Source organism: Sus scrofa, chromosome 1 (assembly GCF_054392235.1).
Source record: "Sus scrofa isolate SSC_HxYL_T2T_F1_AM1 chromosome 1, Sscrofa_HxYL_maternal_Yorkshire_Landrace_v2.0, whole genome shotgun sequence".
In the NCBI taxonomy this organism is placed as follows: domain Eukaryota; kingdom Metazoa; phylum Chordata; class Mammalia; order Artiodactyla; family Suidae; genus Sus; species Sus scrofa.
In genome coordinates, this window is record NC_139383.1 from 25,339,936 (window position 1) to 25,352,563 (window position 12,628).

Below are 12,628 nucleotides of genomic sequence, written 5' to 3' on the forward strand. Positions count from 1 at the left end.
AATGTCCAATTTGTACAACTGTGGGAGACTTTATCAAGGTTTCTGAGAAGACTAGGACTATTTCCATTAAACCAGAGGACACACAATGTGCATCAATAAGATGGTCCTGGGTTAGTCCAGATAAAAACTACACATGGACATGATCTTTGCTTGTTATATTACTGATAAAGTCAATCTCACACAGGTTTCTAAGCTGTGCTATGCAACTAGACACAACTGAGAAACTCTCCAATGGAAATTTTATATATTGCCATTTCAATCAAAAGAAAATAATGAGGAGTTCCCTTGTGGTGCAGTGGGTTAATGATCCAGTGGTTGGGAAAAGAAGCAATGGTTGCAGTGTGGGCACTACAGGAGGTGGTGGGGCATGGTAATTAAGAAAGGGTAATTTGCTCTGAGTAGGAAGCATTTGATTTCTCTGGTGCTTTTAGCTCTTGAACCAGCATAAGGCTCTCTCTCAGGTGGCTCTGTACTATCTATCCCAAAGCATCTGAGTTAGCCAATTTGAGAAGGGGGTCATGTTTTCCATTTTCTATTTCTTCCTTCACTCAGATGGATAGATAAGATGACAGATAGATAGATAGTAGATAGGTAGACAGATAGATGATAGATAAATAGATGGATAGATGGATAGATAGATAACAAGTCAGTAGAGGGGGAGGTGTGGAATATTTGGGAATGAGATCTCTGTGATTCTCAGAGTAGAAGGAAACAGATAAAGAATATTAACATTAGAGAGGAAAAGGACAACTGTTTAAAGATTTAAAAAAAAAGGAATAAAGATAAAGGTAGTGAAGTTTGGTAATGTGATGACAAAGAGTTGAGTTTTTTTCATTTGTTGAAGACAAGGCAAGGTTGGCACCTGTGAATGAGGAGTGGAGGCTGGTGTGGGACAGGTGTGAGAGAACAGAGAGGAGGGTTAAAAAATAGAAATAAGACCTGCCATGAAGAATAGGGAAGGGAAACTAATGAAAAGAGCACAAGACTGTAGACCAGCCTGGATGGTGACTAGGAAGGTGAAATGTCCCCAGATGCACGGGGAGAGCTCTCCTGCTGCTGCCCAGGCCACATGAGGCATAGACAAGGTGGTCTAGGACTGGGCTTGGAGTTTGCCAGCCTGGTTCCAAGGAGTTACAAGAAGAATACTGGCAAGACAGGAATTGAAGCACTAAGCCTCATACACTAGGCTGGACTAGAACAGCCCTCACACAATAAATCCTTGTCAACAGAGAAAAGGAAAACTAAACCCAATCACTTACCAGGCAGGCTGGAGAATGTATGTAGTATTTTAGGGATGTTGCGGTCCAGCATAAAACCATGCGTTTCTAGTAAAGAAAGGCCCTCCTCACACATCGACTGAAGAAACACTTCCAGAGATGGAGTCAGAGATATGGCATGAATCTTTTGAGGGAAAATTTTCTTACTTCATATGCTGATTTTATAACCTAACACTGCTTAGTTTCCAAAGGTTCCTATGATTCAGAACCTTCCCAGACTACAGAGACCATTTGCTTTACATCTTCCTAGTCATGTAATTCTCAAGGCATGTGAGTCGATTAGTGATTGACTGATGCCCTTAGTTGATTATAACCAACCCCCCATCCAACTGATGAAAGATGAAAACTCTTCATTCCTTCACTCAACGAATATTTACTGAGTGCTTACTGTGTGCCAGCTACTGTTCTAGATGCTGAGATATAGTGGCACACAAAATAGACAAAAAAAATCTCTTTTTATGGGGCTTATATTCTAGTAGGGAAAACAGACACTAAATGAGACACATAAATACAATACACTGTATGTTGGTTGGTCATAAGTGCCTCAATGAAAAATAAAGCTGGAAAGGGGAAAGAATGTTAGGTATGGTTGTAATTTTCAACCGTCAGAGGAGACCTCCCTGAGAGAAAACACATGAGTAAACCCCTAGGAGAGAGCATGATCTGCGGGTAACTGAGAGGAGAGTGTTACAGGCAGAGGACAGCAACAGGTAGAAGAGGCAGTTCCCTGAGGGGTATGGTAGTGGAAATAACAACCCTCCTCCCCTACACACACACACACACACACACACACACACATCTATGGCCTAATCCCCTGAACCTGCGAATATGTTACATAGCAAGGGGGAATTAAGGGTACAGATGTAATCAAGGTTGCTAACTAACCAGCCTGAAAACAGGGAGATTATTCTGAATTATTGGGTGGCCCCAACGTACTCACAAAGGTCCTTAGAAGTGGAAGAGGAAGTTATAAAATGATGTCTGAGTCTACCTGAAACTAACACAATATTGTACATCAACTCTATCCCAATAAAATTTTTTTTAAAAAGACTGAAACATATAGAAAGAAAGAAAGGAAGAGGCAGGAAGAAAGAAAGGAAGAAAATGATGTCCAAGTGATGCAATGTTAAAAGAACTCAATTCACCACTGCAGACTTTGAAAACGGAGGGAGTGGCCCAGAGAAGCTGTAAGGGCAAGGAAACAGATTCTCTTCTGGAGCCCCCAGAAAGGAATGCAGCCCAGCCAACACCTTGATTTTCGCCCAGGGGGACCTGTGTCAGACTTCAGACCTACAGAACTTTAAGATAATACACTTGTGTTGCTTGAAGCCACCAACTTTGTGGTCATTTATTAAATCCATAATGGAAAACTAATACAAGTAGAAACACATTGGTATTTTAGACACATCTCAAGGAGACATCGCTGAAAGTAAGTAAGGGAAGGACAGTAACACATGCACTTAGAGAAGTAACTGGGAGCCAGACCATGTAGTTTCCTATTGGCCATTTTCAGGATTTCGAGTTTTACTCTGAGAGAAAAGGAGAAACATTCCACAGTTTCAAGCAGGGCTGTTATGCTGAAAAAGCACTGAGAGGGCAAGGCAAAAGCAGTCAGAGGGAATGGAAGTCTATTGCAATGAGCTGAGCAAGAGATGGTGACTGGTACGAAGCAGCGGCCCCAGGCTGTGTGAAGTGTTTGGATTCTAAACATATTCTGATGGCTGAGTTGACAGGAATTTCTAAAATACTGGATATAGACTATGATAAAGAAGAGTCTAGCATGATCCCAAGGATCTTGGTCTAAGCAACTATAGTTGTCAGTAACTAAAATGCGGAAGGATGCAGGAGGAACAGGTTCAGAACTCAGGGAGCCACACATGAAGCCTGAAGTGTCTGACATTCTGCTTGACTGCACTGTTCAACATCATTCTCTCCCTTTCAACGTATGGAGTATACTTTCCTACGTTATTGACTTTGGTCTTAGCCGCATGACTTTCTCTGGCCAGGAGTATGAGAGTAAATGGGATATATGCCATGTTTAGAGGCACCGAAAATCTCCAGCTACCCCTTTGTTCCTGCTCTCTGTTCCAAGAGAATAGCCCAGGCCAGGCAGAGGTGGTACCTTCAGCCTGGTACCTAGAACGAGAAGACAGGCAGAGAAGATCCATCTATGGAACAAGGAAGAAATCTCAACCCAACCGGTAGCCTGGAGCTGAGATACAGTTAAACTGCAAATCCATGAGCAAGAAATAATGTTTGTCAGTGTAAGCCACTGAAATCTGGGGGTCATTTGTTTTTGAATTAATACAGCCTAGAGTTTAGAGAAACTAAAACTCTAAATGGTTTAGTTTAAACTAAACTAAATGTTTAAATGTAGGCGTCCTCACTATATGATGGGCATTTAAAGTCAGGAATCAGGATGAGACCACCAAGACAATGAGTAGAGACAAAACAGAGAAGAGGGTCCAAGACTGAGCACTGGGTACCTCTTGGTTAAGAGATGGGGGAGATGAAGAAGAGCCAGGTCAGGAGAGACTGAGAAGGAACTGGCCCATAAGGTAGGAGGAGAGACTGAAACCTGTGGTGTGGTGTCCTGAGAGAGGAAGTGATCACGCTATTAAATGCTCATAATTTAAGTACAGTGAGGACTGAAAAATGACCACTGGCTTTAATATATGGAGGTCACTGGTGGAGTTCACAATAATTTTAATGTGGTGATCAAATGACAATTATCACTCTTTGTGACCACGGTCACCTATTCACTCATTCATTCAATAACTACTCTGAGCACCTGCACCAGTGAAATAGACACCTGCCGCCCCCGCCCCCCAAAAAACGCATGCCCTTAAGGGACTAAGATTTTAGTGGAAACAGAGAAAATAAACAATAAGCATGAGACAAAGGTGATGGCTGCTATTGAAAAACAGTGTAGGAAAAAGGAAATCTGGGATGCCAGAAGGGTTGCAATTAAAATAGGGAGGTCTAGGCTTCATAAGAATGTGGTATTTGGAGTTCCTGTCGTGGCTCAGTGGTCAACAAATCCGACTAGGAACCATGAGGTTGCAGGTTTGATCCCTGGCCTCGCTCAGTGGGTTAAAAATCCGGCATTGCCATGAGCTGTGGTGTGTGGGTCACAGACGCGGCTTGGATCCTACATTGCTGTGGCTCTGGCATAGGCCGGCAGCTACAGCTCCAATTAGACACCTAGCCTGAGAACCTCCATATGCTGCGGGAGCAGCCCTCGAAAAGGCAAAAAAAAAAAAAAAAAGACAAAAAAAAAAAAAAGAATGTGATATTTGATTAAGAGCTTTAAAGAGCTGACTTTCTGATCCCAGACTGTACCCCAGGATTTTATTTGCCTCAATGCCCTCAGTTTCAGCCCTCAGCTGACATTAAACAATCAAGTATATCTACAAGATCTGTGACTTTAGAGGATTTCTCAAGTGTCAATTAGTTGAATAAATAAACCAGGAGTAAAAACCAAGATTCAGCCTTCACTTATTTTGCTGTTACTGAGAATAATCCAATTAGTACTGTGATCTATCAGAACCACTCAACAAAGAAAAATCATCTTGGATTAAGTCTGAGGAAGGCTCATATGACATTATCAACTCAAAAAAGTCATTAATAATAGATAATTAAAAACTCATGTAGGTGTTCACTTAGCTACTCATAGAAGAGGCTTAATTAAGAAGGGCTGCGAAACAGGCCAGCATTAGGCAGTTATTTTCACTGAAACTGACCTTGGGGTTTTATAGGATGCAGGTAAGAGCCAAAAGCTGGTTTCCATTCCATCCTGGGAACATGGCCCTGTGATTGCTCACTTAAGACGGTTGATGTCTGAACTACACATACTCCATGAGTCTCCTGGGTTCACTTTCCTCCTAGGAGAATCAAAAATGCACAATAAGTAACAAAACCTTTCATACGCTGTTTCCACTTTTAAAAGTTTTTATTAAAATATATGATACAGTGCTAGGGGCCAATCATCCAGAACCTGTTCATGAAGGGTTGAAAGGAAAGAGTTATGATGAAAAGCTATAATCCAGCACAGTCCAACTGAACTTTCTCCAAATGTGGCACTGCCCAATACTATAGTCATTAGCCATGCATGGCTATCTAGAACTTGAAAAATAGCTAGTGCAACTTAGGAAGTGGATTTTTAATTTAAACATTTTAAAATTTAATTTGGATGGCCACATGTGGCTAGTGGCTACTGGCCTGGATGGCACAGCTCGGAAGGCCTAGATTGTCAACAACATTGTATCTGCTTTCCTTTCTATACAGTAAGCAGGCTGAGAACGAGGAATTTTTAAGGTGTCTTCTATTTCTGAGATTCTCTAATTTTTTAAATCTTAACTACTTAAATAATCATAAGCATGACCACCTTTATTCTAAACATCTGAGAGATGAAGTGATTTTTACCAGTGGCTCAGAACAGAAGTCAGTTCTTATGACCTGGGTATTTATTTCCTTTTAATATTTTGATATTTGATTTTCTGAAAGGAATCCCCAAAGGAGCAGGCTGCAAAAACACAAAACCAGGAAACATAGGATAATGTATACTATGGTATAAAAGGTGAAAAGAAAAACTCTCTGAATTCTCCCACAACCAGCTCCTTCATGTCTCTGGTATGCAGAGCTGCCAGTACATTCAATTGCTCATTTTGCTAATGGGTGAGGCTCTGTACTAGGTATTAGGAATACAAAATGTTGAAAACATAGGCACTGCCCTTGAGGACAGCATCATTAGAGTGGTACCTACATGAAGTCCATCACATGCTTTCCAGAGCCCAACAGTCTAGCATCTTCTCTGTTCCCCACATCTGAGCAACTTTATGACAACAGCCTCCTTCCTAAATGCTGACACTGCAATCCTATAAGACTGTTTTCATTTGGCTCTGCCCTCTCAGTTCCCGCACCCCTCAACAGCTGCAGAGGCTGTATTATGCTTTCAAAAATGAGCACATCTCCACAGGCAGATCATTCAAGACCTTTCTGATTTACTTTCTTTTGGGTTTAATTATAAATTTTGAAATCTTTACACTCATCATTAGTATCTTGTTAATTAATATTATATGTAAATCAAGAAAACTAAAAGTGCCAAAGTACTCGCTCCAGTCTTAAAACAGAGGCAGTTCTAAAAGAGAAAACTTCAACCTGACTATCTTAAACATTATTCTTCTTAGATAAAATCATGTTTTGAATTTTAGAATGTAGCGATTTTAAATACACTTTCTTTCATAGCTTAGACATTTGCTAGAGATATTTTCTTAAAAGTTTAAACTGATTCAAATCCAAATATGCACATCAGCTTTAAGAGAAATCATGAAGTTTTTACTAACAGAAATAGAATATGCCTGTCACCTTCTTTGTAATGTTTTTACCCTGAAAGCTATAATAAAACCTTAGTACTTCTTACACTAAACATCTTATAAATGCTTAATGTTAAAATCCCCAACTTCAAAATAATAAGAACCACAGCCAATATATAATAAGAACCACAGCCAATATCCCACGTACATCAACACCAGATTAAACACATTTGGAAAATGATTGTGATGCCAATACAATTCTTCAAAAATTTCTTGCTTCCCTGCACACAAAGTGCTACATATGCATTAATAAACCTGACAAAGATATAAATGAGAGACATGCCAGGAGTGAAATTTCCCTTTCAGAATGTTTTCATTTTAATAAAATTCTTCTTAATCGAAAAACACAAAACTTGTAAGTGCTTTTTTAGAACTTCAATTCATTAGTTTAAAAAAGATCTACATTTACAATTTCATTTCAGTTTAAGGGTAGGTCACTGATGAACACAGCAATTCTCAGCCAGAAGTATTTCACCATGAAGTATTTTAGGTGTATATACCCCAAGGAGTCTCGTCGCCTCTCACAGAATGCCACCACTTCAAAAAGTAGAATTCAGCCATTTTAAAAAGATGTTCATAGCTGTTGAAGGTGCTCATCCTCTGAACAAATAATCAGGACTTCTTCTGGATCCTACTACTGCACGTAATACATGCTCAGTAAATGCCAAATTGACTAGCATTTAACATGTCAAGCATGATGTGTGAAAGGCTAGTTTCAGATAGTCATAGCTGTTTAACATGAAAAGTACAGGCATCTGGGATATGTGCTATTTTTTTTTTAGGTAGAAACAAATGGAATCATCACTGATGTGCTCACTTTAATAACCTCTTGTGTCTGTTTCTCATTAAAGAGTTTAGAAAATGATGAAGCTATTAAATCTCACAGGGAAAAGTTGCTATTTGTGTTTTCCTGCTGTTACAAAAGCATGATCTGAAAGGTTAAATGATGCGTCAGAGTGTGTAAGGCACAGTTCCAACCCAGACTTCCTGCCTCCGAGACGGGGGCATTGGCCCTGGCTAGCTGAGCAAGTTCTGGTGATCATCAGGGGTGAAGGATCATGCAGCTTTTCAGGAGGTGCATCTCACAACCTTGATCCCTCAGTCTGGATTGGACCAGGATAAGCAAACACCAACACTGAAGGGCATTGTCCTGGCCAACACGGAGTGACCATGGTCTGATTCTATCACATCCCAAGTGTTATCATTTGCAAGTGGTGCTCAGTAGCATGGATGGCAGCCTTCGTGGGCATGCTTCAGAAGTAAAATACAATCACTATAACACAAACTGGCTACTGCTTGTGTTCACCATGAACAGAAAGAAATGGATCATTTCTCAGCCCCCCAAACCATAGATCACATTTTGAAGCTAACCACAAGTGGGAGAACAACAACAATATGGATTTCACAAAATTTCTAACCCACTTCCTAAATCAGATTTCATCTGTTTATTAGTCCCACAACCTTCTCACCCACTTCTTACCTCACTGCCTGATGCCAGGTTTGACCTCGCTTCACACACCCACTGATCTCAGCTGTATGAAGGAGTACCGACACTTCAAAAGCAGAATTCAGCAAACTTTTTTTTTTTTTAATGTACAGAGCTATTGAAGATCATCAGCCTCTGAACAAGTAAGACTTCTCTCAAAAGCAGCTCTTTCATGAGTCTGACATAAGGTCTGCAATTCCTCCCCTGGTTTTAGAGAACTCTCCAGATTTTCAGGACCCTCTTAGGAAGAAGTCTCCTGGGAAGCATCCTTAGCATTACCAACTTGGTGATGTGCACGACCTTCAGTCCTACTTGCTGTGTGTTGTTGAGCCATTTTCATCTGTAAAATAAATGGGTTGAGTCAATCTCTAAGGTCTTTCCTGCCCTAATAGTCTAAGAGTGATTTCCGAAATAACATAGGTGATCATAAGGTACATTTTGAACATTTACTGCATGCCATGGTAAGTGTTAAAACACTTTTTTGTACTAAGCACTTTGCATTTCTTCTCTTAAACCCTAATAGTATCCCTCCCCTCAGGCAGAGACTTAATTTTTGCAGCTGAGGAAAGTCAGTATTTGCAAGCTTGAGCAGTAGAATCTTCCTAAAACAGCCTTTCCTAAGCCAATCCAGCAAATGCACTGACTCTGAATTCATCTTGTAAAACTTCACTCTGATGGGAAATTCCTGTGTGGTGAAGTGGGTTAAGGATCTGGCACTCCTGCAGCTGTGGCACAGGTGTAACTGTACCATGGTTTCAATCCCTGGCATGGGAACTTCCACATGCACGGTTGTAGCCAAAGAAAATTTTGCAATGAATGACCTCAGTACTATGGATGCTAATGGCTGTAGCTTCTGTAAGGCAGGGCACATACAATTTCCCCCAGCAAAGCTGTGTGCTTACCAAAAGTTTGTCCTTTTTGTTCTCAAACTTGTTTTTACCTTATACTTGGCAATGCCATTAGGTAATTTAATAAAACTAGTACATAAACCAATGACAAATAATTACATAAAGAAAATACTATTCCAGTAAGTAGGATGCTTTGGAATGATAGGACAAAATATACACACAAAACACTGCTGAGTTAAACATAAGAGATAATACAGTGAAAGATTAGGGGACAAACCCCTGAAGTCTAGCAAGATGGTATACTTGTATTGTTTCTCATAGAGAATGCATCACAAAAGGAGAATTTGCAAAAAAGGCAGCATGGTCCTACAACTGCAGAAATCACACACAAAAAGAAAGGAACCAAATCTGTTCAATTAATGCATATTCCTTATTTAAATGTAAATAAAACGTTTATGGTATGTAAGTCATGGGATGGGGATTTTTCAGCTTTATGGACATATAATTAACATAATAAACTACACATATTTAAATTGTATAGTAAATTTTGGCATATATGTGAAACCATCATCATAATCCAGATTATGAACATATCTGTCATCCCAAAAAGTTTCCTCATGCCCCTTTGTAATCATTTTTTTCTCCTCCCCCAATTAATATTCCTTCACCCATCCCCAGGCAATTGATCTGTTAATTAGGTTCATTTGCATTTTCTAAAGTTTCACATAAATGGAATCATATAGTATGTACTCCTGTCCCACCTTCTTTCTTTTTATTATAATTATTTTGATGCTCATCCACACTGCATGTATCAATAGTTGGTTCCTTTTTATGGCTGTGTAGTATTCTATCATATATATATCCCACATTTTGTTCATCCTTCCTGCTGTTGATGGACAGTTGTGTTGTTTACATTTGGAGCTATTACAAATAAAGCTGCCATAAGCATTCATAAACAAGTCTTCGTGTGGAAAGGCTTTCATTTCTTTCAGGCAAGCACATAGAAGTGGAACGGCTGGAACACAGAACAGGCATATGTTTAACTTTTTAAGAAAGTGCCAAACTGTTTCCCATCAGCAACATGAGTGTTTCCTCACATCTTTGCCAGCAATTGGTATTCTCAGTCCTTTTTTTTTTTTAATTCATTCCAACGTGTGTATAGTGGTATTTCATTGTGGTTTTAGCTTTCATTTCCCTAATGACTAATAATGTTATCTTGTTTGTCGTTTTTATTTTATTTTTTTTGGCGAAGTGTTCAAGTATTTTGCACTTTTTAAAAGTGGATCATTTGTTTCCTTACTACATTTACGAGTTCTTCATAATTTTCTGGATACAAGTCCTTTTCTTCTAGTCTTTGAAAGCTTATCTTTTCATTTGCTTAACAATGTCTTTTGCAGAGTTCTTAATTTTAATAAAATCCAATTTGTCCATTTTTAGATTTTACATTTATAGCTATGATCCACTTTGTTTTCTTTTTTTTATGTAATGATTTTTATTTTGTTCCATTATAGTTGGTTTGCAGTGTTCTGTCAATTTTCTACTGTACAGCATGGTGACCCACACGTACATGTATACATTCTTTTTTCTCACATTATCATGCTCCACCATAAGTGACCAGACATAGTTCCCAGTGCTACACAGTAGGATCTCATTGCTAATCCATTCCAAAGGTAACAGTCTGCAATTGATTTTTTGAATAAGGTATGAGTATAGATCCAGGTTTGGTTGGCTCTTTTATTTTTCACATATGATTATCAAAATGTCCAGCTCCATTCGTTATATTATCCTCTCTTCACTGAATTCTTTTTACACCTTTGTCAAAAACTAATCATGCATGTTAAGTGTGGTTTACTTCTGGGCTCTATCCTTCCATTGATCAGCTTGTCTATCTCTGTGCCAGTTGTAGGAATCCATTTTTTTTAAAATAACTTTTTTGATTTACCAACCAACTCATGTCTAGTTTTGTCCGTTTTTTTTTTTTTTTCAATACCATATTCCAATGGTTAAGAAATTTGATGCAACAGGAAAAAGGACAAGGTAGGAAAGAGATGGGCAGGTATAAAAAAAATAAATCAAAGGCATCACAACAGGTGAAAGGAAAAGGATTAAGAAAAGCAGACTTTTTTAAAAAATGGCATTGCCCAACTCTGCCATCACCAAAGATAGCACCCTACCTAATACGAGCCTATCTTGTTTTGAAAGGTTATGTCTGTAAAATAAATAGCATTAGAAGGTATTAATTAATTCATATTCTCATATATTATACATCAAAGGCATAAGCTACTGCCAGTGTTTCTGAGCAATGTGAGATAACTAAGGTTGCTATAACTCTTGCCAAAAATAAACTGATCTTTTAGATGTCCTGTGCCATCCTGTGGTGGGCAACATTATGATCTCCATTAAGCTATTTGAAATATTCACAGTAGCCCCCAGGACTGCGACCATTTTACCCTCTGCCCAAACCACTCTCAAAGCCATGGAGTTCTGGAGCTTCAGACAAATTAGTCTAGGGGCTTCGCCTGGCTTTACTTTCTTCGTCAGCCTCTTGCTGTGGTCATCAGAGCTTCAGAAAAATATGTGATTTGTTAATGCAGAGAAAATAACAAGAAAGTGTAAGGCACTGGTTCCCAACCCATGGTTTTGCAATAACTAGAAATCTCATTAAATAGCTCAAGAGATAATCCCTACAACATGATAATTGTTAATTCTCTCAAACATGTAGCTGGCACTTTTCCCCCTTAAAGTCGTGTGGAACACAAATAAATAGTGATCAGGCAGCAACTCAAAAAAGTTTGAAAAACCAGAGCTTCAGACAAAACAGAAATTGAAAATGAAACCCACCAAGAGCAACTGTTTGAAAATTCAGTCAAAAAGGAAAACTCCGCCCCCATTGGATAGACCAAAGCTATCAAATCCAACAGCTTGACATTTTGAATCCAGAAGCATCTCAAAGTCAAATCCCAAACTGAATAAAATGGATTCTTAGTGTAGACTGTTAAAATGTCACCTTATACTCACTCAGTTCTCCTCAAGCCATGACTGATGTTAACAAAAGGGAACAGACATCAACAAATGAATGCACAAAAAATCAGATAAAAGGTACAGTTATTGATTTCAAACATTATTTCTTCCTTTCTGAAATCAAAAGTGTTCCCCTCTGTTTTCTTCTTTCTAAAACAGGGGATGTTTTCAAATGTGCCCGTCACCCTTATGCAGGAGGCCTAGTAAGCAAGGCCTCTCAGAATCACTTCCGTTTTAGCACCAGTGCTGCTGAAATGAGGGCTACTGTACCTTTCAAATCCTGCACTTTGTCAAAACAAATCCAAAGTTCTCTCTCAACTGAAAATAAAGTACGCATGCATTGATGTCATTTTGAGGACTGGGGAGGGAATCTAGTCTTAATTCCAAGTTAACCATCAACTACATGAATTTATTTATGTAGATTTAAGTTATCTGGGCCTTGGTTTATCTCTAAAATGAGTACAGTAGTCAATATGATTTAAGAAAATGAATGAACATAACAAAACAGAGCATAAACTAGTGCTTACCAGGGAAGGGGGAAGGGACACGATGGGGGAAGGGATTAAGAAGTACAAATCACTATGTATAAAATAAATAAGCTACAAGAATATATTATATAGC

At 38.9% G+C, this 12,628-nt stretch overlaps 1 long non-coding RNA gene across 1 annotated transcript; it reads right to left on the minus strand.

The window, feature by feature from the left end:
• Nucleotides 1-825: 825 nt before the first annotated feature.
• Nucleotides 826-11,137, minus strand: LOC146405979 (uncharacterized). The gene is made up of 3 exons (XR_014839537.1): nucleotides 9,748-11,137; nucleotides 8,133-8,478; nucleotides 826-5,161 (listed from the first exon to the last, which is right to left on the minus strand). It is a non-coding gene; the product is annotated as an uncharacterized LOC146405979 (long non-coding RNA).
• Between the last annotated feature and the right edge of the window lie 1,491 nt (nucleotides 11,138-12,628).